Raw genomic sequence first — 700 nt, forward strand, 5'->3', positions numbered from 1 at the left:
TAAACGCAAAAAGTGTTTCAAAAGGAAAAGTGACACTTCACTCCGCTCTCGCAACGGGTGCTCCCTTGCTGCTTTATATGAACACTCTGTCAACTAAACGTTCAATACAAAGAAAATTTTTTTGTTTCAATAGTGAATCAATCAAAACGTTTTTTTTTGTGTAATTTCATCTACGAAGTGCGACAGCGGAGACAACGTGTAACCTGTAGAAGACCTTTTTTACTTGCCTAGGATCGCGGAACGGTTCAAGCGTCCAAACATCACATCTAAAATTCATTTTCCTTTTGCTCTCCTTGTTTGATGATTTTATTTTTCTAAATGTGGTGCTAAAAGCATGTGTGCCGATACGCTCTGTAGCGGTTCTCTTGTAGGTTGCGTACGCTAACCTTGCGGACTCCCTTTCGAGTAGCCGCTGTGAGAATTCCGGCACATCGCAGTTTAAGTATGCGACGAAAGCACACTGGCAATCGTGAGGCTCCAGAGAACTTTTTTCCCTGTAAAGTATCGAACCGGAAAACAGGCAGCTGAGCAGGCGCGGATGAACAAAACTGAACACGCGTGTGGACTGCGATGTGATGTATCCTCGCTGTTTTGTTGTGCCTCTGACCGTCTTTCTTCTGGAAACGTTGCTTTTTTAGTTTTTATGTTTCAGTTCCCGAACGGTACAAATGCACGTCTTTCTTTTTCTCATTTGTTGTAC

The sequence above is a fragment of the Leptomonas pyrrhocoris genome (genome assembly GCF_001293395.1).
Source record: "Leptomonas pyrrhocoris isolate H10 chromosome Unknown, whole genome shotgun sequence".
NCBI lineage: Eukaryota > Euglenozoa > Kinetoplastea > Trypanosomatida > Trypanosomatidae > Leptomonas > Leptomonas pyrrhocoris.